At 43.7% G+C, this 27969-nt stretch overlaps 1 long non-coding RNA gene across 1 annotated transcript; it reads left to right on the top strand.

Annotated features, from left to right (window-relative positions):
* LOC120531919 lies at window positions 1–27969 on the top strand. The gene is made up of 3 exons (XR_005634180.1): window positions 1–536; window positions 23412–23592; window positions 27879–27969. It is a non-coding gene; the product is annotated as an uncharacterized LOC120531919 (long non-coding RNA).

Here is a 27969-nt window from a genome sequence, read left to right as displayed (position 1 = left end):
TTCGTCACTCCGTCACTCTTCATCGCCGCTTGCAATAACTTTCCACCAATCCGCGATGGGCACAGCGCCTCCCCCTGGTTTTGGATGCACTTCCCCGACCTGTCCTGTTTCCAGGCTAACAGTCGACGTCACACCAGCACACCTGCGCTCTCTCCGAAAGGAGTTTTATTCTAGGGCTCCGGTTACCGCCCGTCTCCCGGTAACAATCCCTCCCGGGAGAGGTGCGTCTAAGCCCCTAGTGTATTCGACCAACTGCGCCTCACTGACATCCATGCTTAGGGCGCTTTAAGTCGGAAGATGCGCTCGTAAACGCCACGGGACCCAAAGGAAAAACGTGCCGCCGCGTGAGGTTCCTGAAATTGAAACGACTCCCTGAAGCATCGACCGCAGCAACCGGCTGAAGCTAAAAAGTTCGGCAGCAAATCTCAGTCTGTCCTTAAAGTTTACTGGTGTGAAGCGGACTCGGATTTCGAGAACTGGCTCCGGATTACAAAATCGGTTACAATTGAAGAAGGGAATCCCGGCAGCCACCTGAAGTGAGTGTCGCCGGAGAAGGGGGCGTTGAAAAAAGTGTCCGAAGTGCTAGCCGTCTTGATCTGGGGGTCTCAATAAAGAGCTGGGGGTGTCGAGACAGAATTTCTAAAATCAAACCAGAAATGCTTTATGAAGGCGTGTATTAACGCCTTATATAAAAGATGCATTGCGCTCAAGTATGAGCCGGTGTTCTGATGCCGGTGATTCAATTTGGCAGGCAGGCAAGGACTGAACATTTGGTGACGAGCGTTTTGCTAAATGGTCGGGTTTCGCACTGAAAGGCGAGTTGAGTTATTATTCGAGATAGAAACATCGGTACTGAAATCCGAGTGCGACGCTGGGCACGACGGGGAGCCGCGTTTGAGTCGTTCGTGGATGGCAAAGAACTTCTTATAAGAGACCGGAGACGGGCGCTACTTTTGCACCACGCGGATTCGGATGTGCAGGATGTGTGTTCAACTTTAGAAATTACCGCAGGGCCGGCGGATTACGTTCAGCACTTACGTGGTGCTCCGTGGAGGTGAACGCGACTTCTGAAAGGCAAGCTTTCGACCAACTGACACAAAATCAACGTGAGGCTGGTCAACGGTTTGTTACTGGGCTCGGGCAAGCAGCTAAAGACTGGGGGTATCGAGGGCGATGGGGGCAATCGAATCAGAGACGGCTCTTCAACAAGTGCGCTTCAGAATACGGGCGGAGGAAGCTGCGAGAAGAGGCTCGGGCTCGGGTTCATACGGTCGCTTGAGATAGCAGCACAGTGCGAGCTCGGAATTTACCATCTAAAACACGCTGTAGAAAAAGTGAGGGAATTTAATGGTAAAAAATACTGTAAATGGTGAAAGTAAAAGACATTTTCTGAAAAAAAATCACCTTAAGTTCTACTGAAAATTACTGTATATCAAATGTATTTATTTTTTTTACAGCCAAGTTCGGTAAAATCCTTCTTTTTCTACCTTCAAATTATGCTACAGTTGCTGCTCCAAGGCTCTGGAATGCTCTACCTGAGAGCCTGAGAGCACAGCAGATTGTGGGCCGTTTTTAAAAAAACAGACTTTTCTGTTTAGGAAAGCATATTAACAAAAGTGCCTCAAATTATTGTGTTGTCTTGGTTTGTATCTTGTTGTGTTTTTGTTTAAATTTTATGTAGCAATTTGAGGTTTACTATACAAATGTAAAGTGTCTTATCAAGAAAAGAAATGATCGTTTACTGATGCATTAGTTACAATGAAAAAAATCTGTTAATTTTACCGTGTAAAAAACTTAAATAGCGAAGGTAAACAATTGTAAAACGTAAAACAGTCAAGCGCTGCTTCGTAACGCCGAAGTTAGGATATTTGCATAAAGACACGCCCCCTTTTACCGTACTGTTCCTGGTGAGCCGCATACCTTTGAACAGAACGGAGAGAAACTTCGACGAAGTTAGCGGACGTGTTTTTCCCTGCGTGCTGAAGTTTTTTTGAGGTTATGGAAGCTGATTTATGGTGGGTTGTATTCGATAAGCTGGCACACCAGTAGGCCACCAAACACCACAAAGCAAACTTTACTTCTCCAAAAGACAACGTGCCGTAACTTTCTTAAACACTGAATCCTTTCAATGTGTATAATTAAGTGAGACATGCTTGCTATCGGTTGTTATCACTTTACTGATGCGATCTGTGTACTGGGGTTTATTAATTGGCATATTTATTATAGTGCATGTATATCGGGTTATGATTAAACGGTCACTTCAAGTAGAATGTGTGTGTGTGCCCTGAGGTGGGCTGGCACCCTGCCCGGGATTTGTTTCCTGCCTTGCGCCCTGTGTTGGCTGTGAATGGCTGCAGCAGACCCCCGTGACCCTGTGTTGGGATATAGCGGCTTGGAAAATGGATGGATGGATAGATAGAGAATGGGAGTGGTCTCCCCTCGACTTTCTCGTATATTCGGATATGGGAATGGATATAAAGAGGAGTAAACCGCAAGACAATGATTAAATTTTTATAATATGTACATTAAAGGACCAGCAACAATAAATTAATGATATAATTGATAATTATAAAGGTGAAGAAATCGGACTCGGCAGCTGCATGAATAAAATAACACTTCCGGTTAGCGGAAATAGCTCAAAGGTTGATAGAAATCTACATTTTGTACCTATGCACAATTTGATTGACCGAAGTGATTACTTACTCAAATTATCGAGTTTATACACACAGACAGACAGACAGACGGACTCTGGGAGGTCTAAAACGTCGAGATTCATCCAAATATCGAAATGGAATTTTTGGAGGATTCCAATACTTTCTCGTGTACGAAGTATAGGGAAAGTAAAAAGTTATTTCTGCAAAGTTATACCGCAGATCTAAAAATAGTGTCACTTTTTTTTTTTTTTAAACGGTAAAAGTCTGACAACCACAGCTGCCAGTACTTTACCGTAAATTCAACATTATTATTATTTGCAGTGCGGCTACATTTCCCACGATCTCTTGAATGCACCTTAATGAATCGCATGTCCTTTTTGTTAATTGAAGTCGACCAAAAATCAAATTTTATAAGTAAAACGTATCTTCTGCCATATCATTTATTAATCTTTGGGTCGTATTACTGGAGAGAGAGCGCGAGCTATTGTTTTGAGCTCATCTGCATCTTTTTCATCAGCCCTTCACTGTAAAAATAAATCAAATGTTAAATTTACGGTAAAATACTGGCAGCTGGGTTGCCACAATTTTACCGTAATAAATAAGGTGACTATTTTTAGGTCTACGGTATAACTGTGTAGTAAATAACTTTTATTTGTTTTTTCTTTACAACACATTTTAACAGAAGGGAATGTTTAACCATAACCAGAAATCCATGCGCTGTAATAAATATGCCAATCAACAAGCCATTAGAAAGTACTGTCAGGGTCAAACCCGTGCACGCAGTTTGTATCAATAAAATAACAATTAACAAACTTGTGCCATTTAATTATACACAATTCAATGTTTAAGGAAGTTACGGCACGTTATCCGGTGGGGAAGTAAAGTTTGTTTTTGCGGTGTTTGGTGGCCCACAGGTTTGCCAGCTTATCGAATACAACGCACCATAAATCAGCTTCCATCACCTTTAAAAAAAACCTTCAGCACGCAGGGAAAAATAAGTCCGCTAACTTTGTGTGTTTCTTTCTGTTCTGTGGTACTGTAAAGGTATGCGGCTCACCAGGAACAGTACGGTAAAAGGGGGCGTGTCCTTATGCAAATATTCTAACGTCGGCGTCATGAAGCAGCGCTTCAGTTATTGTTTACCTTCGCTATTTAAGTTTTACACTCAAATTAACAGATTTTTTTCAGTGTAATTGTAATGCATCAGTAAACGGTATTTAGCATATTTTGCAGGTAGAAAAATATCTATTTTACAGAACATGGCTGTAAAAAAAAAAAAAAAGTATTGTTTAAGATATAGAGGTAATTTCCAATAGAACATAAGGTAACGTCCCTTTTTTTCAAAAAAGGCATTTTACTTTCACCGTTTGCAGTATTTTTAACGTTAAATTTACTATATATATATATATTTTTTTACAGTGTTTACAGCTTATCACCAGCTGCGCGTAAAATCCGATTTTGTCGGCGGCAGTTTGCAGCTTACTGGCTTTTGCGATGCGAAATGCAACTCGAGATCTTACTGGTTATGCTTTTTCATTGTTAGAGTTTGAATGGCCTGCTCCTTGTGGAGGGAGTTTAGCTTTCTTTCAAGCTGGCTTGTCTGTCTTTTTTTTTTTTTTTTTGAATGTTTGGTATTTAAATGTCGGAGTTGCTTTAACGGCTTCAGATTTTGTTTCGACAAACTCCGGACATACCAGTAAAGCCATATCTGAGATCTTCATCGCTGTACAATCTATTTTTCTTTTTATTCTCGTCACTGCCAGACATAGAAGGTTCCAATGATCTCTTTAAATATATATTTAACAAAATGAGTGGATGGCTCGTATGTTTCGCTCAACAGCACAGCGCGCACCTTGAGAACGGTACGTCATTGCGCTTCGCTGCTGATAGAAATAAAGCCGAATTGAAATTTCCAGAAGACGACGCATTGATTAAAAATAACTAGCACGCGCTTTCTCGAATCTCAGATGGAAGGTCCGGGAAATCTGAAGAAGAAAAATCAATAAGTTGGGCTACTGGGTCACAAATGGCGCCAGTATTTCTATCATTTCATAACCGTTATATCGCCACTCCGCTGCTCTTCGTTTATGAATGGGGTTGATTGCGGGAGGGGGAGGAGAGGAGGTTACGGGGGTCGCAAACAAAATACTCGCCCAAAAGTGGGTCGTACTTTTAAAAAAGGTTTAGGAACCATTGGTCTATATATTTAGGCAAATGAAAGGCGCTATATATAACAAAGTGGACCCCCATGCCCCTCGTTTACAGGCTACAAGTTCAAGTTACGCATTGGCACTGGAATCCCATGTTGCCAGCCACTGCACGGAGGCTAAGTGCCCGGGCACATTTTGAAGATCATATTACGGACCTGTAAAACATTTTAGAGGAGCATTAGAGCGCTTTGGGGACTTGACGGGCTGCCTAGCCAAGTGCTTAATGCGAACATAATGGAGCGCCGGTGAGGCGATACTCGACACCAGTCAGTCCATTAGGCGGCCCCTTTCGTCTCGTTGATGATCTTTGTGTGTCGAAGCGCTTCTGGACCTTGAAATCTCTACCATCGGCCGGAAGGTAAGCACCGCTCTCGGTTTCCGCCATGTTCGGTAATCCTCTGATGTCCGCCGCCCGCTTTTTATTTAATCGGTGGTCGTTAAAATACATAACCCCCCCCCTCCCAACCCCCAGCCCGAGGGCCATTGGTTGCTGGAAGACCCGACAATAAATTCTGTGCATCAAACATTAGCTTGGGATGTTTTTAAGCATTGGTAGTCGACTCCCAGCACTACTAATAATTAGTAAACATTTAATTATCATTTCATTGTTTGTTAACAGTAAAAAGTTTATTTATATAGCACATTTCATACACAATGGCAATTCAAAGTGCTTTACAGAGAAGAAATTAAAATAATAAAAAGAAATAAGAATATATAATTAAAACAGTTTAGAAAAATAAAATAAAATACAGTAGAGTCGGACGAACAGCTGCACAGTGCTCATTCAGTAAATGCATAGCTAAAGACTAAAGATTAATTAACTGTCAATTTACCTTCTATTAATGATTGTTTATTTGTACACTGGTGTTTTTTGCAAATGTTCAATTGTTGAAAATGTTCAAATTTTATGCACTTTATATGCAACAGCAGTATTTGCACTGTAAACCTTTTTTATTTATATAAAGTGTGAGTGAATTTAAACTGTATGGCTATGCTGCGGTTCCTGTGCCAGCGTGCCAGTGTGCCAGCGCGGGGGGCTCGCTCCATGTCCACTTTGCTTGGGGCCCCCAAATTCCTTCAAACGGCCCTGGCATCACTGATCTCGTTGGATCAACATGAAGTACTTCAATTGTTCACACTTAATTTTTTTTAAGTTTGGTTAATCAAAGCTTTTCTTATTAGTTGAACTTAAATCTATTATTTAAACCTGCATATTTCTTTAAACTCCCCAAAACCGATTCTTAATTTAATTCAACTAATATTTTATGAGTAATTATATAATGTTTTTTATGGTATATCCAAAAAAAGGAGTCGGATTAAATTAATTCTATAAACGTTTGTTCATAAAAATTTCCAAAAAGAGGCAATCCTTTTCAATTTTAAAATCGAGTTGTAAATATAACAAAATGTTTTCTGCAAACCACAGTGATTTTACAAAAGATTAAGTGTTGCATTTTAAAAGAATTAACTTCAAACCGAGGTCTTTCTGTAATATACACTTGACACAAAACCGTGTCTAAAATACGGACTTTTAAAATAAAAGTACGTTTAGTGTTGTCTTACACAAATCCGAGCGCTGCCTTAACATTATCATCCACTATGGAAAAAATATAAAAACCGGGCCAATGTAACCAAACGGAAGGCAGTCTACGAACGGCAGGCACTGAACCTCTGATTTTTTTTGTCGAGTCTGGATATTAATAAGTATTACTGTATTGCAAACATCAGAGTGCAGAAGTTTCTAAAAATGAAGAATCGGTGTTTTTAGTTAACCAACATCAAAATCTAAGGGCGACATCCTGAAACAGAGAAGAGACAGGAAGAGCAGAAACCACTAAGCGGCTTGACGCCTTCCAGGCTTATGGGTTCAGCAGCCTAATTCTCAGTCCACGCACTTTGCTTGACATCTTCTTTGTGCCAAGATGACCTTCTGAATCTCTTCAACAGCTACGCTCCAGTCCCGTTGGTCATTCCAAGTTGAGGGCATACATCGGACCCGAGAGTGGCACAGCAGCGATGGGGGTGAACCTGTTCAGCACTCGCACTTGCATGCCGTCTAACTATCCCAATGCCCATTGGTGGGTGGCGAGTGTCCTCATCCTTGCAAATCCCAAATATTCCCACAGCTATTTTCTCAAGTTCTGCATTGATGTTTTTTTCCAACGGTGGCGTGGCCCGCGGGGGTCCAGATATGTTTTTAGCTGTTTTGAAAACCCAAAATGAGCCGAGACTAGAAATGCAAATTAAAGGTTTTCTTTGAACTGCAAAGACAAATAAGATTTGGGACGTTCTCCTCTGGAATATATGAGGCCATGGATGTTTGACTGTTCTGTGGCCTCTGTGGTTTTTTGTGCAAATCTAGCTGAGAAACGCCCGATTTCACAAATTAAGATGCTTCCTTACTTAATCTTTGGTGTTGTAAATAAATACAAATTTTGTATTCATGCCAAAGATTCTTTGAGGGCTCCGACCTCTCCAAGAAAGACGAGTGATTTCAACAGCAGTTCTCGCCATGTGTTCATCTCCACAGTCTGTGCGATACAAGATCCAACTAACATGGATACAGCCTTTTGAAAACCTCCAGAGTAGTCGTATCTAGCCAAGTAGTGTTGTTAGCCTTCGTTCTGGTGAAATCACAGCATTATGTGCGTCCTACTTGATTTAAAGCCTGCGTTATGTCGCTGGTCTTCAGTCAGAAATGGGGAGAGGTATACATGACGATTGCTTTCAGCCTGTAAGCGTCTTGAAATGAAACTTCATGGCTTGTCAGGCCAGTCTCGTATCCTAGATTTTTTTTTTCCCCCTTTCTAAGGATATTCAAATGATTTGAAGTCTAAAATGGATGAACAATACTCAGTTTTCTCTTCATTTTCCTTCCAAGTATTTACTTAAACCCAACAGTGCACCTTGACGATGCGGGTTCGGCTCCACGCTCCCATCACTGTTCGGGAGCCCTTGAACCCAACACCATCGGTAATGTCACCGATGAGCTCGACAGTGGAGGCAAAAACAATTGAGCAAGGGGATGATTCAAAAGGTGCAAAGACCATCGAAAACCGTGTTCAAATAAAGTAGTGCAGTGATTTCAAAAACGGTCATTAAATAAATAATTAAATAAATCGGTAAAAGAAATGTGGAGGTTAAAAAACATACAAAAACGATCCTTCAAACCGGAGGTTAAAATGTTCCTACAGAAGCAGCCTTTTAAAAACCAACAACAAGCCCGGTGTCTTCCTTTAACTGGGGACTCCCCTGCTTCTCCCTGTCCAGGCTTCACAACTCGACCTGCAGCTGACCTTCTCTCCACTACCGATCCCTCCAGACCGAGACTGGGCTTCCCTGACGACCAGGACGCTCACGCCAGGGAGTTTACCGCCCAAGCCTCCCGACTCCCGCGGCCAGTCATCCTCCTTCCGGTCACTTCTGCTCTTCCAAACATGCTCGGCGGGGGCGACCACTAACTACAGCCCACGGGTGTCGGCCAAACACCCCGCTGGGGCTCACTGTCCAGCTGCCTGTGAGCCTAATTCCCGCTCGCTCTCCTGCGCCGACTTGTGTGCACACTTCCTGCTTCCTCCATCCTTTCTTTTTCTTTCGTTTTTCTGATCTCTCTGTTTTATTCCTTTTCTCTTCGAATCAACTCGTGCTTCTTTTATATTGCGAGGGGCCATAGCAGCTGCAGCACATTAGCCACGGGAACAATCCCGGATGTGGGCGGTCCCTCGCCTGTGCACTCGGTGAGAAACGCCCACACCGCAGATCGCCCCGTGGCTTGCTATGACGACTACACGCCCCCTCGTGAAGCCGCGAGCGCGGTGATTATTTATTTAAATGGCCTTTGCTCAGCGAGCTGTGGACCCCTAACATCACACGCACAGGGTGTCGAACTCCAGGCCTGGAGGGCCGCAGTGGCTGCTGCAGGTTTTCATTCTGACCATCTTCTTCATTAGCGACCAGTTTTTGCTGCTAATTAACTTTTGCTTTAGTTTTAATTAACTTGACTCGGGACCTTTTAGTTGTCTCTCTTCTTAATTAGCAGCCAAACAATAATGAGACACAAAACAAGCCACCACATGACCAGCTCACCTGTGCCCGTCACACAATATCTGAAATTTAAAGAAAGGTGACGGTCTCAGTAAGGCTGATCACCAAAACTATTGGACAATGTTATTAGAAAAAATAGAAAATCAACAGTTATGGAAATGTCTGCTGTGTCAGAATGAGAGCAGCAACAGGCCGTGGAATTAAAGAACGAGTTAAATTAACAGCAGGCATTGGCTTCTCATTAAGAAACTGGTTGGAGTGAAATGAGTTGGAGTTTAAAGCCCCAATTTAACTGGTTAACTGTTGACTTGTTTCACATTTGATTTCTTTATGGCTGTCATTTAATGAAGAAAATAATTAATTCAGAGCACTGAATCCTTAAAAACAGGGCTATTAGAATGAAAGGAAAAAAGTTAATGAGCGGTAAAAACTGATTAGGAAAACGGTTAGAATGAAAACCTGCAGCCACTGCGGCCCTCCAGGCCTGGAGTTCGACAGCCCTGTTCTAGGCCTGGAGGTGTTTCAGCCGATGCCAATGTGATTGACAAACGATAGGTAGAATGCCCAGAGGGGACTGGTCAGGCGGTCTCATGGTCTGGAATCCCTACAGATTTTATTTTTTCTCCAGCCGTCTGGAGTTTTTTTGTTTTTTCTGTCCCCCCTGGCCATTGAACCTTCCTCTTATTCGATGTTAATTAATGTTGATTTATTTTGTTTTATAATTGTGTCTTTCATTTTTCTATTCTTTAATATGTAAAGCACTTTGAGCTACTGTTTGTATGAAAATGTGCTATAGAAATAAATCTTGTTGATGTTGTTGATTGGATGTGGCTGTGGTCATAGAATACCTAAATTAAATATTGATATATTTATATGTGTTATAGTGGATGACGAATAATACTAACAAATATTCAAACTATTTTACATATACAGGAGCGGGCAAAAGTAGGCCTGCAGTTGTTCATATGGAAAAGGACGCGCAGGTCATGAATGCTACACTCGAGCACACTTTAATAACATCAATTATAAGAAGAGAGCACAAGTATTATAGGACTAATAAATAAGTAATAACACAAGAAGAAACTGTTTAGCATACACACAACTGGAAACCTGCTTTTGTCCACCCCGCATATATTTTGAATTTGAAAATTGATTGGGTGGGCGATCATCAATCCACGCCCACCGTTGGCTGGGCTACTGCAACCAATGAACGCTCATCAGGAGAGCCGCTCGTATTTCTGATGTCTTGTGTTTTTAACATATTTAATAATGTATATTTAAAAAATACTTTTTAAAAACCACACTTATATTAAATTAAAAAGTGTACTAAAAAGTAAAAAAAAAATAAGTTTCTCATACATCACTTGTCTGTAGTACTCGGGTGTTGTACCGTGTTAGCCATTATGAATGTAGAGAAAAGCCAAGCAAAATGACCCCTTATTGGCTAACTAAAAAGATTACAATATGCAGGCTTTCGAGGAAACTCAGGCCTCTTCTTCAGGCGAGATGTGATACAGAAACTGAAGTTTCCTGTGTTTATATCCACACACTAGGACAAGAAACACCAATGGAAAATCTTTAAATGAAAACTCTTAAATGTAAAAAATTAATAGGTTCATTCAGGCTAAGATTAATTTAACAGGAGATAGAAGAACAATGTCTGGTCAAGATCTTTAGATAAGATGACTGTCCAACAAAGTCCTTTGACGTTTGTGAGGAGTTTTTCAAAACAATGCAGATCTGTAGTCGGGTTGTCTGTCAGTCTGAGAGATGCAAACTGTCTTCATATCTGGCTATAAAACTCTTGTCTCTGTTCAAGCCATGCTGTAATGTATTACATTTTAACATGAGCTTAACTTCCCATTCATTTCTCTCTTGCTGTGTTTTGAAGTTGCCCATAAGCACTGCGACTTTAAAGTCCCTCTCACAGTGTCCATGGCTCTGTCACTTGTAAAATAAAAGCGTGGACGCCTTTGCTAAGATTAAGTGCTTTTTGAATGTTGATTGATGTAAAGCGCCCACGCTTTTATTTTACGAGTGATGTATGAGAGACTTATTTTTTTTACTTTTTAAGTACAGTTTGTAATTTAAGTGTGGCTTTTAAAATATATATATATATTATTTCCACTCATTCAACTTTTTAGTCTTGGGTTTGTTTTAGTAGATGCTTTTTGTAATCCAATATTTTAACACTTCCTTTAATATTTCTATCCGTTACTAACTCCACCCATTGGTGAAATCTTGAACTATTCTTCGTATGAAAATTTCATTTCTTAATTACCGTGGATTACTTGATCAATTATTGAAACTGATTATTGATTCATGTATTGTCATCGGAAGTAAGTGTGCAAAATTTCAAGTCATTTGGACAATAGGAAGTGGGTTATATCGATTATAAGATTTGTACGGGTGAAGTTAATATACTGTAAGTGTGGTAATAATATAATAATAATAAGAGCCCATAATCCTTAGCACAGCGTCGGCTCCATCAGGCAGCATGGGGGCTTTGGACCTCCCGAATCTGTCGGATGTCTTGGGATTGAAGTGCCTTTCCAGACGTGTCTGCGTGTTGGTTGGGTGGGTTAGAAGAAGAAAGGGCAGAGATTGCTGTTGAACTTGCCGCGGCGGAGGGTCCGGGGGGCAGATCTATGAAACTAATGAAGCTTAAGCTTCGGGGCCCACAGAAGTGACTTTAGTTGGCAATTCTGAAAAGTGTTGAGTGTTTACAGTATGACAAGGGTTTTAAAAAATGAATAATGGTGTAATCACAGCAATTTTAGTCAAAACTCTGATGTAGTGATTAAACTGTACAAATTAGTGGCAGTCGGTCAGGTAACAATGTCATTGAAGAAGATCACCGTGGTTACCTTCACCTCATTGCTGATTGAATCTTCAGGGCCCCAAAATGTCAGTCCGCCACTGATGAGCGCTTTGGACCCCACAAACAGAGAAGAGGCTCGTTTATCTGCTAGCCTGAGACTGAAGTACCTGGACAAATTTTGGGGTGGGCAGGGATTGCTTGTTGACCACCCTGCAGCTGTTAACCCTTCGCACAGAGCCTGTTATGTCAGTTGGCTTGCTCTTGGTAGTTAATGAAAGGGGGGAGCACGACTGTGCCGGATAGTCTGAACTCGGTCGGTCAAGTAGACGTGCCCTGCGATTTCCTGCCGTGAAATCTGACCTGGTGCAGCAATGAGATTAGTGACTGTGGTCGGCAAATCTGACATGCCCACCTCAAAATGTGAGGTGACATTGACTTTGGCGTGGAGCTGCAGTGCTGGCAGCCTTTGACAGTCGTGTTTCAACGGGGGGCATCGTCAAACCTGCTGCTACTTGTGGCTTCATTGCAGGTTCACTCCACAGATTGGCAACATTTGTTTACTTGTGGAGCAGACGGTTTAAACGAAGCTGCTCTTATTAGGGTCACTTCCAATTTTGTGACACTGGCATGCAATCAGTTTAATGACAAATACAATTTACACAAGTAAGACAGAAACTCGGGAAGAGGAAGTTGTCACTGTTAACGTCCCATGAAATGCAGGTGGGGATTTCTGAAATGGCATCACCAGCCGAAGTGGAAGCAAATGGCGACGGGTCACTCGGAAGCTGCAGGGTTCAAATTTGTGCTTGGAGTGGGTGTGTGGGGGGGTGTTTTTTATTTATTTGTTTTTCATTTTTTTATTTTTGTGCACCCATAGAGCGGAGTACTCGGTTACAGTCCTGGAGGTCTGCTGTGGTCTCGGTCTTCTTAATAACCAGTTTTGTAATTTGAAGCCATGCAGGCCTAACCGATGAAGACAGTTGGTATTTAATTCTAGAACTACTTGTGCTTTCATTGCTCCACAAGCTTTCTTTGGTTCTTTTAAGGATTTGCTTCATTCCTCTCATTTTGCTCGATTTGTGTCCACTCGGAATGGACCGACTCCAGGATTACCAGATCAGAGGGTCTGGACTTCTCTTAAATTGAGTTGTAGTGCTTGGAGTGAGTCGGGTGACAACCATTAAGAGTTGTGGATTTCAGTGTTAAAAACCTTCTCTGCCTTGTGGTCACTCCAGAAGGTCCTCGCTTGGATTTTGTTTTACTTTCTCGTATACGAAGCATAGATAAAGAATAGTAATCACGACAAAATTTGACTTTGAGATTTTGATGAATCTTGACACTTTAGACCTCGGAGTCCGAAAATCTCATTTTTTGGGAATTCCGTCTGTGTGCGCGTAAACGCGATAACTCAAAAACGCAATGAGAGGGAGATGGATGACATCTGGTGTGTGGCTGTTACACCAGAATTGTAGGTCTGTATTAACCTTTGTGCCGAATCCATCAAGCAGAACTGGTTCTTTACCTGAATGATTACTCGATTATTTTTAATTCATGCAGCTGCAGAGTCCAATCAACTTTACTTTTATTGTAATTGTTCAATGTATTATTAATTTGATTTGTAGTTGATGGTTCTTTTTAATGTACATAATCCATTGTCTCGTGGTTTACTACAACCTTTATCGTAATTTTTCAAACAAATGATGGAGCTCGTTATGCTTTACAAGATGAAGAAAGAGGAAACAAATATAAAAATAAGATTAGTCGATACGAAGTAACAAAGAATAATTTAAGATCAGATGGCCAGGAGGGCAGAAAAACAAACAAACACAAAATCCAGACGGGTGGAGGTAAAACAAAATCTGCAGGGGGTCCAAGACCACTTGGCCCCTACTGGGCATTCTACCTACCATCAATGATCTCGATCAGTCCTCAGGGTTTTCAGACTTCACGCAGAAGAACTTGATGATGATGATGGTCCTGTGGTCTTCTGGCCTTTAATCCATCAATGTAGGGGCGACACGGTGCTTTGATCAGGTGGTGGTGGCACAGGTCGCCACCACAGAAGACCAGAAAAAGCACAGCAGAGAAAGTAGGGGTGAGTATGGATTACGGAGCCACCATGAATGGTAATGAGAATTCAATGCGTATACAGAGTATCAGGATTACACACAAATGGAGCTCTGAGAAAGCCATGTTAAAATAATGAGTTTTTAAAAGTGCTCCACTATATTAGCCTGGCAAATTTCTATCGTTCAGCTATTGCAAATTTTAGGTGAGGGCTGCCTAACCACTTCTGTTAAGTTTAGCGCTTGGAATTCTAAGCAGACCCTCATTTGAAGATCTAAGGAGTGTAAGGCGAGGGGCATTCTGAGATATAGGATGGAGCAGAAGATTTAAGGCTTTGTAAACCATAAGCAGGATTTTAAAATCAAGTCTAAATGACACCGGTAGCCAGTGTAACGACGCTAAGACTGGGGTGATGTGTTCGGATTTTCTTTTCCTAGATTCTGGCCGCTCCGTTCTGCACTTGCTGTAATCGATTGATGTCTTTTTTTTGGGTGTGTGGACACTTTTTCTATAGTATCGTTTCTTGTGACTGAAGACAGAGAGAGATAATTAAAGTTAGTAAAAAATCTTTTATTAATACACACCAGGCAAGGGTAAGATGACAGAAGCACAGTCCTAGGACACCTGCCCTTCATCTGCCCTGAGGGGTTGCTGTGCCAAATTTTTATAGGGTTTTTGTCTTATGACTTTAGTTACACAAGTATCTCAAAATATTAGCCTGAATCCGCACTACCAGAAATCTACAGGTGGAATACATCTGTTAGTTTCCTTAGTTTGGGGCTCGATGAGTCCACACTTGTGGTTTTTTGTGTAGTAACCTTAAAACAAGGAGTAGCACTTAGCACGCATACTTTGGGCACGCAGGGTCTTCATGGCTCTTGTCACACCAAATTGATCAAGCTGTTTTGTATTTTTCCACATTTCCCCCCTTTTGAACAATCTGTGCATGACAAGGGATAAGGGAAAGTTAGACGGCGGAGGCAAGAAATGGAGGAGGAGAGAGGGAAGGGGATGTGGAAACTGAAGAAGCAAATTGGAGTATACGTTCTTCGTGTAGCATATAGGCCTTGGCCATAGAAGCAGTGAAATATTTGGATATTATATAGCGAATATAACAGCCAACAAGGAGAAGAACAATGAATACTGCCAAAGAAATAAATGCTGACTTTAGCCATTGGCCCCAGGACCCGAAAGTGGATGTAAACCACTGATCCCAAGGGTTGGGGATGCCAGGGTTAGCGGCAAGTTCATTAGAAAGGGCAGTGAGACCGGCTAATGCACGAGTGATAGAGCCATCAGGAGCAGTATTATTGGGAATGTAGGTGCAGCAAGTGTCTCCAAACATCGCACAGACACCACCTTTTTCTGCTAAAAGCATATTTAGGGCCAACCTGTTCTGCCAGGTCATTAGAGAGGTATGATCCAACTGCTCATGGATTCCATCAATAGCATCTTTTTGTGAAGTTGAGGAATCGTTGTTGGTTATAATACAAATAATTGATCCAATCGACATTTTTATTGATGGTGATCTGAGGTATTATGGACTCAAACTCAGCAGCTACCTGATCCCTGGCTTTAAATTTATCTGGGACTCCTCTGGGGACTCCTATGGAATCAATATATACTCCTGGACCGTGTAGGGAGAAACTAGTCGAAGAATCTGGGAGAGAACGGGTTCGGCGGGAAATAGTGGAGAGCTGGGAATAAGAGGGGTGATACGGAGAGTGTGAAGAGGGTGAGGACAGTAATCGGAAAGGCATAACCAGCTGTATAGGGGCACAAGTGCCAGACCAATCGAAAGGCAAGATATCAAATAGTTTTGACCTCGGCACATCCACCAAATATCAGACCTAGGGGTAGTTTGGGAAAGCAAAAACTTTGAAAGAGTGGAATTAAAAGAGGAGGAGTCAACATGGAAGGTCTGGGAGCAGAAGGAAGAAGGGAATTCTCCTACCCAAGCAGTTCCATTTGATTTAAAGCATGTGAAATTACCTTCGTGAGATTGAAACATGGGGGTAATCATATGACAGGTGGGGGGGAAAAAGGGAAGATAGATTAGCACAATCGGAATTAGTGGGGATTTTGGGGTTAGTAAACGAGTAGAGAAGACAAGGTAACCCAGTGGGGTCAGAAATGTTGGATAGTGGGAAAGGGACTGTAGCTAAATGAGAGCGTGCGGCTGCGCAAGCATAGCAATGTGAACAGTTAACCTGTTTTGCTGAATAGATTACCCACTGCAACCATCTATTTTGATCCCCATAGCCTGTCTCCACAGAGAAAGTGCTGGTTAAGGTATTTAGATGCAAAATCTGAACCAGGGGTGTTTCGTCGTGTGGAGATACAGTGGTAAGAGAGGGGGACGAGGGAGAGAGAGCGGGTGTCCTAACCTTTAATTTGAAAAAATCCTCGGGGATCATAACCACTTGCATATGCAGCTAAGACATAAGTTCCTGAATCATGCAGAGAAGGATTCTTCAGAGTAATGATTAATGGATTACAATGATTCTCGGCACACTCATGAGGGCGTGTCCCTTTAAAATAGAGAATCGAGTTTTCAGGCCATACTGTGTAGCCTGCCAAGGTTCATAACCCCAGTCATTTGGTCCTGTATTTGCAAACACGTCGCTCCAAAATCCACATTCAGAGTCCTCTGAGGAGGAACCTGAATCAGAGTCATACCAAGGGTAGCTTACACAAACATATTTGTCAGGCCATTCCCATTGTTCCTGTCTGCCAGTACAGGGGGCAATTGCACAAAAATCAACCTGGAATGAGGCAGTTTCTTCCACCTGGAAAGTCAGTGTCACCCGTGAAGTGGATAATGGAATGGAAAACAATAAGATTATGTATATTAAGGGTGCCATCTTTTGCAGTGTGAAGCGTGAATCCAGGCGGGCAATCCTTCAACCTTTACGGCGTGTGGTGTGGACAGAAGAACTTGGAACGGTCCTCTCCACCTAGGCTGATGCCAATGTTTCCTCCGGTGTCTCGAACCAGAATCCAGGTGCCCAAGGGAATCGGCGAGTCTTCAGATGGAGGGCTGGTTCTCCAGGCCTGATTAACCTGCTCGTGGACTTCCTTCAGGGACGCTCGGAGACCTGTAAGACTAGAGAGAAGATCATTGTCCACGGTATGCAGGTTCACATTTCCTATAACCATGCCAACGGGCATGGGTCGTCCGGTCAGAATTTCAAACGGCGATAGTCCCAATTGTCGGTGTGTCCGTCCCCTCAATCCCATTAGGGCTGAGGGCAGAGCGTCTGGCCATGATAAATTGGTTTGTTCACAAATTTTTGCAAGCTTAGCCTTTAGGGTGCCATTGCATCGTTCTACAATACCCCCACTTTGTGGATGATATTTGCAGTAATGATGTACATTGATCTGCAGCCAGGTGGTTAATTCATTTATAATGGAATTCACAAAGTGAGTACCATTGTCTGTTTGTAACTTTTGCGGGATGCCCCATCTTGGAATAATTTCTTTTATTAGTGCCTTAGCAACTGTTTTAGCATCATTGTGTTTAGAAGGGAAAGCTTCTACCCATCGGGAGAACACATCGACAATCACAAGGCAATATCGGTAACCTCTAGACGGTGTTAGCTCAATGAAATCCATTTGGAGGTGTTCAAACGGACCCATTGGGTTAGGAGTAACGGCGGACTTACCTGTGTGCCTTTTCCTACATTAAACCTTTGACATAATGCACAGCGTCTACAGAATTGCTCTGCATATGTAGAGAAGCCTACAGCTTCCCAATGTTTTTCAACATCCCGACCATGGCATCTTTCCCAGCATGGTCGAGGCCATGGGCTATTTTTGCCATACCTGGAAAAGAAGCCTTTGGGAGAAAAGGTTTGTTAGTTTGCTTATGAGTCCAGACTCCATCAGAGAGGGACCCTTCTTTGGACCATTTTTTCTTTTCGATGTCCGTGGCTGCACTCTGTAAAGAAATAATTTGATTATCAGGGTCCTGGTCATTTCTCTGTTGGAATAAAGAGATTGGTGTGTTACTGTATGCAGCCTTTTAGCAAAGTAGTCTGCTAATTCATTTCCTTTGCTGACAGGATCCTGTTTTCCTGTGTGAGCTTGACATTTAACAATCGCTAGCTTTGATGGTTTAGTTATGGCTTCTAAGAGGGATTCGATTAACTTTTGATGTTGGATGGGTTTGCCAGTACTGGTCTTGAATCCCTCAATTTCCATAATGCCCCATGATCATGGCAGACTCCAAAGGCATATCTAGAATCTGTATAAATTGTTATGATTTTTCCTTCAGACAGCTGACATGCTCGGTGAGCGCTATTAATTCAGCTGCTTGTGCACTCAAACTTGATGAAATTCGATTTGCTTCCAGCAGGCGGTCCCCTTGGACCACTGCGTAACTAGTTGAGGGTGTTCCGTTTTCCAATCGCAAAGAACATCCGTCTACAAAAATAATTTCTCCAGTTTCTAAAGGTGTTTCCTGTAGATCTATTCGAGGCTTTATAACCTTTGCTATTTCTTTATGGCAATTATGCGGTTCACCTTCTTATCTGTTGGCAAAGGTGGCTGGATTTAAAGTGGAGCATCTTTCAATCGTGACGTTTGCCAGAGTACAGAGTACATTCTGATAGTGTATTGCCCTAGCAGTAGTGAGATGTGAGGTCTTAGCCTGTACTAAAATGGAATGTACAGCGTGAGGCACCTTTACTGTTAGGGGGCTCATGAGCACTATATCTGTACTGGCTAGCACAGCTTCTGTTGTGGCAGCCACAGCCCTAAGGCAAGGCAGAAGTGCTGCGGCCACTGGATCCAATTTTTTGGCCTTTGTTTATCCCCATGTAACTGTGTTAAAACTGCATTCATATATCCCCCCTTTTCGTCCACGAACAGAGTGAATGGACGTAAAATCTGGTAAGCCCAATGCAGGAGCCGAGGAAGTGCGTTTTCAAGTCACAGAGAGCCTTCTCAGCCTGCTCGTCCCATTGCACTTGACCAGAAAGAGGAAGGTCAGGGGTGTTTGCTAGATTTTGTAATGGCTGTGCTCTTTCAGTGAAATTCGAAATCCATTGCCGGCAGTAACCTAGAATGCCCAATACAGACATAACCTGTTGTTTTGTGACAGGTCTAGGAAGATTTTGAATGGTGGTAATGCGATCGCTAGAAAGAGCTCTTGTTCCATTTGTAATGTCATGACCTAGATATTTTACAGTCGTTTGAATTAATTGCAGTTTAGCCTTTGAAACTTTATGCCCATTTTCTCCCAGGAATAATAGTAATTTTTTAGTGTCCTGCTCACAATCGTCTTCTGTAGTACTGCATAACATAATATCATCTACATATTGTATTAATGTACTACCTCGGTCTGGCCAGAACCCTTCTAAACTTTGAGCAAGCGCTTGTCCATACACACAAGGGGCTTCAGTATATCCCTGAGGCATGACAGTCCATGTCCAACAGCGGTTTTGGAAAGTAAAGGCAAACCAAAATTGAGAAACAGGGTGTACAGGGACAGAAAAGAAAGCATTGGCTAAATCAATCACGGAAAATAACGAGCAGAGGGAGGGATTGCAGAAAGAATAGTGGAAGGATTAGGAACAATAGGGGCCCTAGGAAAGATTGCAGAATTCACTTGTCGTAAGTCTTGAACAAAGCGCCATGAACCGTCAGCCTTTCTTACAGGTAAAATAGGGGAATTGACGGGGGAATATCTAATCGGAATAATCGCACCGCGTTTCACAAGATCAGAATGTACGGCGGAGATGCCAGCCTCTGCTTCGGGGGACAGAGGATACTGAGCACGGTGCGGGCGGAAGGAAGATTTCGGGTAGACCACCAGAGGCTCACAATGGGCTATCCTTCCATAATCATTCTTACCCTGAGCCCACAGTGAATCAGGAAGCATAGAGAGCCAAGAAGGGAAGTAGTTTGCAATGAAAAACAGAAAAGGAAGTGCGGCACAATGCACTAAAAATCAGTTTGGAGCACAACTTTAGTTATCAAATGGTCTGAGGTATCAAAAATACCTGATGCTACCTGTAACCAGTCTGTTCTATTAAGACATTGTTCTACCCATGGTCCGATTTCCGCCCAATGTACAGTGCTTGATTTAGCTAAAGAAATATGAGGTACTGACCCACCAAGATAGAAAATATTCTGTGAATATGTAAGATGAACATAAGCAGCAGCTTTTGTGGAGGAAATGAAGATACAGGGAATGTGAAGGGTTTCAGGGCAGGTACCTGAAGAAAGAAAAGATTCCAGCCAGGAGGTGTCTACTTCTACAGGGAAATATTGAGCAGTGCAATGTAGGGTGTCAGGGACCTGTAAGTGGGGGAAAAAGACAGGAGGGAAAGGAGTGAAGGGCTTTAAGAAGGATGGTGTGTGGGGAAACATTTCATTGAAATGGAGAGAGAAAGTTTTGTCATGAGATCCCTTCCTAAGAGGTTAACTGGACAGAGCTGATTTAAAAGAAATCGGTGTGTTAAAGTGGAATCACTGGAATGCAGCTGAACTCGAAGAATCTCTTGAGGCAGGGACCTCCTTCAGCGAAAGGGTTGAGCGCGTGGCTCCTGTGTCCACGAGGAAAACAGTTTCAGTGCCATTCACCAGCCAGCAAAGTCAATAATGGATCAGTCTCTGAATTATGGGTGAGCAAAGGCAGTTGAAGAGAAGGGCTGGGGGGGTCCCTGCGGATTCCTATGTCCATAGCCGAGATAAGAGACCAGTCTCTGCCTTTCTTATACTTGTCCTTAATATTATTTTAACATGTTCCCATTGCGTAATAAAGGGACCTTCATCCTGGCCCCAAGGCAACGCCTCGTTCCACTGGGTTTCCGTTATGCTGTCCATGATTGACAGTGGCCCATGTGGTGCCAAGCTTTCTCCACAGCACCCGAGTCCATTCTGCGGCATTGGGCTTATACTTATCATACAGCTGCTGTAATTGTTCTATGAATTTTTAAACCCACCATGACTTTGGGATCAGGCAATTCGGACACAACGTCCTTCAGCTCTTGAATGTCCCAGTTACGATGTATCATTACAGTAGTGGGGTTATTAGCTCCTGCAGGTTGCATTGAATCATGTCGGGGGGGGTTCTGGGATCTCAATCAGGGGCACTCGAATAAGGGGCCTGTGGGTTTGGGGGACTTTAAGGGGGATTGAAAGGTGGTGTTTTGATTAGGGGGCTGAAGGAATAGGGTTTGACTTCTAGTGCGTTGTAAAATGGAGGTTCTAGGATCGTGAAACCCACCTGCCGCACCCATTACGTTACTTTGGTCATCCCCCGGATCAATGTGTAATGAGGGATCATAATGATATTCTTCAAAAAAAGCAGACCCCAAGGGATCATCTTTAAATTCTGGTGCGGTGGGCGCTGGAGGTGGCAGAGGAGAAGGTGGGGGCTGTGGATGTGGATGGTGTAGGAAAGGTGGAGGAACAAGTATGGGATATAACGGGTCTTTGTTGTTGTTTTTTTGTTTTTTTTTTTTCTTTCTTGCTCTTCTTCCGCTTCTCATTCGACTGCGGTCCTGAATCTGCTTGCACTTTCTGTAAAGCTATAAATAACTATTTTTTTTTTTTTTTTTCCTTCTAGTTTTAACTTTCTGCAGCCAATAATTCATTTCTGTACTGCCTTTAAATTACGATCTTTAATAACCAACTCCCATCTGTCATACATAACTCGGACCTTTGTTACAACATCCTCATACATTTCTACATACAACATCCTTGTGCATTTCTTCATAATATTTTTCTAATTTCCTGAATTTCACTTGCGTCTCCTGTCCTTCCAGTGGCCATCTCCCCTCACTTTGCTTATTCCACTTTTTGCATGCCTTCTTAAAATCTAATCCTGTCTTCTTTTCAATGAGTTTCTAGGGGACCCTTTTTTTTTTCCACCAGTATGTGGAGCCTGGTGATCCTCCGAAAATAAACCTTCTAACATTAAGGACTTCGAACCCTCGGGGTGCCGATTGGCAGGCTTGCTGTTATGTGTTCCCATTTTTCCCTTGCTTTTTCCTCCCGATTGCTGTGACAGGTTTATTCCCTCTTGTCGTGTCCTATTCTCACTTCTGTCTTTAATGAACTACTAGTTTTTCTGAGTGTGCCACTCGCCCGTTTCTAGTGTTCCCCTTAATATTCCCAGAAGTGGAATACCGAAGCTTTTCCTATAGTTACTGTCACAGTGCTCGGCGAAAGCAAGTATTTATTTCCAGTACGTACTTGTTTCTTCTTCCCCTTGTTTTATTAAACTGTTATTTCCTCTATTCTATGCTCTATCCTCTGTCCAGTAGATTTGTCCGGGTTTATGGGTGTGCCACGCACCGGATCCCGTCCTAAATCCCCCTTTTTATAATTCCCAGAGGATAGTGTTCTATACTATCTTTCCCAACAGCAGTGACTTAAAACAAGGTATTTCTTTTCCGTTTACTATTCCCAGTCACTTTTTATATTCCACAGCAAGCCCGCCTCCAGCCTATCTTTTACGGAAACCCCCGACGGTACTTACCCCAGCCTGGGTGTTAGTCAGCTCTGTCAGGAAATCCTTCTCAGTCACCGTGGTTGTACCAGAAGGAGACCGGGGACTCCTCGCGCAGGAGCCGTCTCAGGACAGGGCAGTCCTAACTTTTATCGGAGCTGCTTACTCTGCTGCCGGTGTACACTGTAGCGGCGGTCTGCTTCAAGAAGACAGATGGCTGAGGTCTTCCCGCTCGAGGAGTCAGCTGGCCGTCTCCTGCCCCACGTCCGGGCGCCAGAACACTTTTTCTATAGTATCGTTTCTTGTGACTGAAGACAGAGAGATATAATTAAAGTTAGTAAAAAATCTTTTATTAATACACATCAGGCAAGGGTAAGATGACAGAAGCACAGTCCTAGGACAGCTGCCCTTCATCTGCCCTGGTTTTCGTCTTATGACTTTAGTTACACAAGTATTTCAAAATATTAGCCTGAATCAGCACTAACAGAAATCTACAGGTGGAATACATCTGTTAGTTTCCTTAGTTTGGGGCTCGATGAGTCCACACTTGTGGTTTTTTGTATAGTAACCTTAAAACAAGAAGTAGCACTTGGCACGCACACTTTGGGCACGCAGGGTCTTCATGACCCTTGTCACATACACCATGGGCAAGCAGTGGTCTTCATGACCCTTGTCACATACACCATGGGCAAGCAGTGGTCTTCATGACCCTTGTCACATACACCATGGGCAAGCAGTGGTCTGCATGGCTCTTGTCACGCACACCAAATTGATCAAGCTGTTTTGTATTTTTCCACAGGTGGTCCTGAGTGGAGTGCGTTACAGTAATGTAGTCGACTCCACAAATATCCATCCTCCTATCTATGTGAGAAAGTCTAGGGGAGACCACTCCCGATTTATTTATTATTTTTTTTGTGTCTATGAATGAACAGGACGCTCCTTGTGAGACTGGGTTGGATGCGTCGTCTGTAGGCTGACACGTTCAGTGTTTAGGGGTCCTCAGCTTTGGCTCTAGTGGGGGCTGCCGGATGTGAGTCGACTCCAGACCAGTTCAGGTTTCTGGGGTGTGCTGGTCGGTGTCTTGTGTGTCAAGTTGTTCAGTCCATGGCACTGAGCTTACCACTTTGTTTTCTTTTTCTCCATTTTGTGCACAGCTGACAGAAGTTCACAGACAAGGCCAAATGAATAAGCGTTTTGAAAGACGTGCACCAGAGAAAAGGAGAGCAAGAGCACGCCATGCAGCAAGTCAATAAAATTCACCCCAATGAAGTGGACGGCCGTGTCAGGATCACCAGTGCCGGCCAAAAGCCGGTGCCTTTCAACACTGAGCAAGCGGTGAGTTTTTGTCAGCTTGGCCGTCACATTCTGAATATTAGGAGGTCTGCTGCTCCATAGTTTCTGGCCTCAAGGGGGCGCAGTAGAATATATGGTCCTATGCAGGCCAGTCTGAACTGCCTTGGGTGAAACGAGATGATACGTGAAATGGCAAAACGGTGTTGATGGTTGAAAATCTGCAGGCCTCAGTAGGACCTTCTAAAGTGGATCTTATAAAGAAAGTCCACTCCCTGCCTGCCATACATAAGTGACCTGAACTTGGATTAGGCTGGCCTGGTGGCCATTGTAACAGTGGGAGAAGGTGCTGATGGGACTTAGTGTCTGTAGCTAAGTGAGGTGTGTGGGGCAGTGGGCATCAACATGTGGGCGAAAGAGTCAATTTAAAGGGGCTTCATTAGGAGGATATGAAGTGGGGTGTAGAACTGGTACGTGGCCCAGATTTTCACATGGCCTTTACTATTTATTGTAACAGCAATCCATGTCATTACGTGTGCCAGGTGACGGCAGCTACCCCCTCAGACACTGGCGCCTTTTGCTTCTCCTCAAACCCTAGAATGCAGAGGAGACGCTATAATGTCCTGCATGAACTTGTGTGGACAGCTGAAGAGCACAGCCAGATATTCTTGAATGGAAGTGGTGGGGTCTTAGGTGCGTCATGATGCCCTACCAGCCAGTGAAGTTCTGCAGCATCGTGATTGCATATGTAGGAGGTTGAATAGCAGGCTTCATATGTGGATGCTTCAGGGTGGCATCGGAGGAGCATTTTATGTGCGCGTTTGTGATTAATAAACAGTAAATCTCATAGATATGTTCATTTGGCAGGTTTTATAAATCCCATTTTACTGTTTTTAGATGTATGCACATGTTCACGCTCAAATCCATGCAAAGTTTTATAAATGAGACCCCAGGACTTTAGGGACCTTCAAATCTCAACTTAATGTTATTTTGGAGGAATGAGATTTTGGGTTTTCTTGAGCTGAATGGCCCTTTCTCGTCAAAATATTGGTGATGTTCTAATGCCTGCGGTGGGGACGGGACCTGCCACATTCGGTTACTGACCTGAAGTGGGAGCTGAAGGTGGATTTCCAGGCCATTTCAGTAGCACATGCTGCAGGACAGGACCACATGGTGGCGTAGCAGTGGTGATGGTGCTGCTACCTCACAACAAGGAGGCCAGGGTTCAGGTGCTCGTTGCCTGGAGTTTGCCTGTTCTCCCTGTGTCTGCGTGGGTTTCTTCTGGATGTTTCTGGCTTCCTCTCAAAGACATGCAGATTAGGTGGACTGATGATGCTAAACTGACCCGTGTGTGTGTGTGTGTGCTCTCGGTATAAAGCTGGTTTGGGGACTGACCTGCTGTTTACATAAAAGGGGGGGGTATGGGGGGGAAAATGTGTGCTCTGGGAGTGACCCAATATACAATACAAATTTTTTTTTTGTGTAGCCCAAAATCACACACGAAGTGCCACAGTGGGCTTTAACAGACCCTGCCTTTTGACACACCCCAGCCTTGACTCTCTAAGACGACAAAAAAACCCTTGTAGGGAAACAATGGAAGAAACCTTGGGATAGGCAATTCAAAAAAAGACCCCTTTCCAGGTAGCTTGGGCGTGCAGTGGGGGTCAAAAAGAAAAAGGGGGGTCCGTACAATACAATATGATACACAGAACAAATCCTCAATACAGTATAAAAATAAAAATTCTGCTCCATACTTGTAATTTTTTTAACAGTAGATGACATCCCATAATATGACTTGGATTTGTTTAGAGTCCTGGAGACCTCGGCCATCAAGCTGCCTCCCCCTATTGGCCATTCCACAGCTGAGACAGCCAATCCAATGAAGGGACCCCTCTACCCTACGATTCCTGCGATCCTCCATCAGAGATGACTTTACTTTAGGTAGGCAAAACAACTTGGCAGGTGGGCCGTGGCACCAAGTGCCACATTTGAGTACCGAGAAGAGAAACCGAAGAGGGGAGGAGGGTTTGTAATAAACTCTAACTCTCATGTTACTTCTGTTTTAGTGCTAATGACTGACAACAGAGATGCAGTCTGCACAGTTGATCAGCAGCTCTAGTCAGGGTGTGCTAAACTGAAGTCGTGAGTCTTCAGCTGGGATTTGAAAGCTGAGACCATAGGGGCATCTCTTTATAGTAGTAGGCAGACCACCCCACAGTTTAGGGGGTCCTGTAACTAAAAGCTCGACCTCCCACTGTTATTTTATGAATCCTTAGAATCCTAAGCAGACCGGCATCTTGAGATCTTAATGTGCACTCAGGTTTGTAAGTCATGATAAGTTTAGATTAGTAAATCGGACCTCGGCCATTAATAGTTAATAGTCTAGCAACATGTTTGCTTGAGGGGGCACAAGTAATGTCAAAGTAAGGGGCAATGGTGTCACATGGTCTGTTCAGTCCCTATGCCTTTGACTTGCTGTCCAAATGGGAGTCGCCCAATATGGGGGTAGAGTTGGGCAGATTTAGGAGACTCGCCTCCTACTTGCTGTACGTGGGGTCTTGTGTAGGAGATGATGTGTGTTCCTGCTGGGATGGGTCGCATTTTACTTGTAAGTAAGGTGGGGGTACTTTTTCTTTTCCGAGGAAGCACCTGTATAGAGGCGTTTGGAAGATGAACTATTAAATTGGGGGGCTGCATGTAAATTGCCTCATGCCTATGAGCTGGGGGTCCTGCTGCAATGCATTGCTGGTTTCATTTTGGAGCCAAACTCAAATGTACTTCAGTAATATTGCGTGTTCTAGTAGGGGTGGGCGGTGGTCTACAGATTTACTGCCCAGGTCAATGGGGGTGTCAAATTGCAAGGAGGGATTTCTGCTGAGGGTTACAGCGAGTGACCTTTTTGGTTTTTTTTTTTTTGGTTTTTTTTTGTTTGTTTTTAAGCTGGGGATAAACCCGATGTGTCTGTGGGGTGCGGTGGGGGAGTTCTGTGTGGCGACCTACTGCCTGTGTAAGTGGAGGGGCTCACACGAGTGGCATTCTATTTATGGTGTTTTGATGTACGTTTAGGAGAATAATCTACTAGAACTGGGGGGCTGAACTGAGAGGCGTAGGAGACCCCTCTACTGCAAGTGGGACTCATGTAAAGGTCCAGGGGGATGCCTCACCTTGGTGGCTGTTGTAGTGGCTCCCCAACTGTCCATGTAAAGTGCCATATAAATGTGGCTAACCTACTAACTAATATGTCCGTGGTGTTGGGGTCTCCCCTGCAGGGTTTGACCAGAAGACACTTGGCTATTGATTGGATTTCAATGGAGTTTTATTATGGCATGTTGTATAGTGGTGAAGTGATTGCTGTGGGAGAGACCCCCAATGTCTGTCAAAGTAAGGGGAGGGGGGTGTATGTGTGTCACGTGACCTGCTGTGTGTCTGTAATGCTGACTTCTTGTCTAAGCTGACAGATGAAAGTCCAGCTGCCATCAGTAACGTTACAGCTCCCCCTGCTAGAAGGGGTGGCACAGCGTTGCTCTGAGGTTGGGGTACCCATTTACTTTCTGGGCGAGAGCGTTTTGCCAGTTTCTCGTATATGGGGGTCTAGCGAGAGTGTGAGTGAGCATGTGTGGATGGGACCGAGGCAGACGGGCCCCCTTTTAAGGGGCTCATGTAGCTGACGTCGTCTGTCTCTGCTGGGGAGGGACTGGCAGGGTGACCCGTGTAACCGGGTGGTTCATGTCAGCGGCCTTATGACTATCGACTGGGGGTCCTGTCCCACCTCGGTGGTGATTTGAATTTGGAGCTTAAGATGAAATTCAGAAGGCTGTTAATGAATTGTATTTGGGGGGGGGGCTGAATTGGGATACTAATTTACTGAGCAGGTAAATGGGAGTATTAAACCTCCTAATGTGTCTCTGCTGGGGGTCCTGTTACACTGCAGTAGCGATTTGAATTGGAAGTTGCAGGCTGAGCTCTGAGCGCCTTCATTAATATTCTGTCATGTCAGACCAAACTCCAGGACTGTGAATTAAGGCAGGGAGGTGGGCTTATCAGCTAATCGAGGACATTAGATAGCCCGGGCGAGCGATTGACTAATGGGATTCTGGCATTGACGGACAGAGAAGCGGGATGCACAGCACTTCAGGCCAACTCCCTGTCCATTCTGTCCGCTCGCTGCTGTCGTCATCCTGCAGTGGCTGTGAGGGGATTCATCTTGCAGAGCAGAGCACAGGACGAAGGGCAGGGCAGGGGACCGGCTCTCCATGGAGAAGGCGATCGTGCGGAGCCGGCTGGTGCACTCTGCCTTCTCAAATCACATCCATCTGACTTCCTTCTTTCAGAAATACGGCAATGACTTCATCGTGGAGAACATCCGCAAGAAGCAGTGCATCTACTATGTGGAGAAGCCGCAGGAGGGGGTCCCTCAAGGGT

This window comes from Polypterus senegalus, chromosome 6, assembly GCF_016835505.1.
Source record: "Polypterus senegalus isolate Bchr_013 chromosome 6, ASM1683550v1, whole genome shotgun sequence".
Lineage (NCBI taxonomy): Eukaryota > Metazoa > Chordata > Cladistia > Polypteriformes > Polypteridae > Polypterus > Polypterus senegalus.
Note: the sequence above shows the minus strand (reverse complement) of the source record. Positions and strands in the feature narration are given on the sequence as shown.